Source organism: Triticum dicoccoides, chromosome 1A (genome assembly GCF_002162155.2).
Source record: "Triticum dicoccoides isolate Atlit2015 ecotype Zavitan chromosome 1A, WEW_v2.0, whole genome shotgun sequence".
Lineage (NCBI taxonomy): Eukaryota > Viridiplantae > Streptophyta > Magnoliopsida > Poales > Poaceae > Triticum > Triticum dicoccoides.
Window position 1 is genome coordinate 133,485,381 of NC_041380.1, and position 520 is coordinate 133,485,900.

Sequence of the window (520 nt, forward strand, 5' to 3'; positions counted from 1 at the left end):
AGTAGAGCCCTCGAGCTCTTCTGCAGCCACAACGCCTCTCATAGCCTCCCCACACGCATCGGAGCTCCACATCCCCCTCCATGGCCGAATGGCGGCCGCCGATCCCCCTTGGCCATCCCCTGACCCGTCCGAGAACCCCACTGGGCGGGCCTTGATCTAGCGCTCGTCCCCAGCCCCTTGCCCCCTCCATTGCCCCATCGGAGCACCTTGCTCGATGGTGGCCGAAGCCCTCTCCGCCATGAGCCTTGCTGCTCTGTTCCCCGTCCTCCTCGCTGGCAATGGAGGCCACCTCTGGATGCGCCTCTCCCTCCCGATCACTTGGATAGGCCGCATGCCTCGTATGGTGGCCGGAGTCGCCGGCGTTTGCCGTCGGGGCGGGCACCTCTCTCCGGCCAAGCGCGCGTCGAGTGGAGGAAGAAGAAGGTCAGGCGGGCCCCGCCCGCGTTGACTGTGCCTCTGGGCCCCGCCTGTCGGCCTCTACGCTGACCGGGCCGGCTCGCTGAGCTGGCATAAGTGGAGA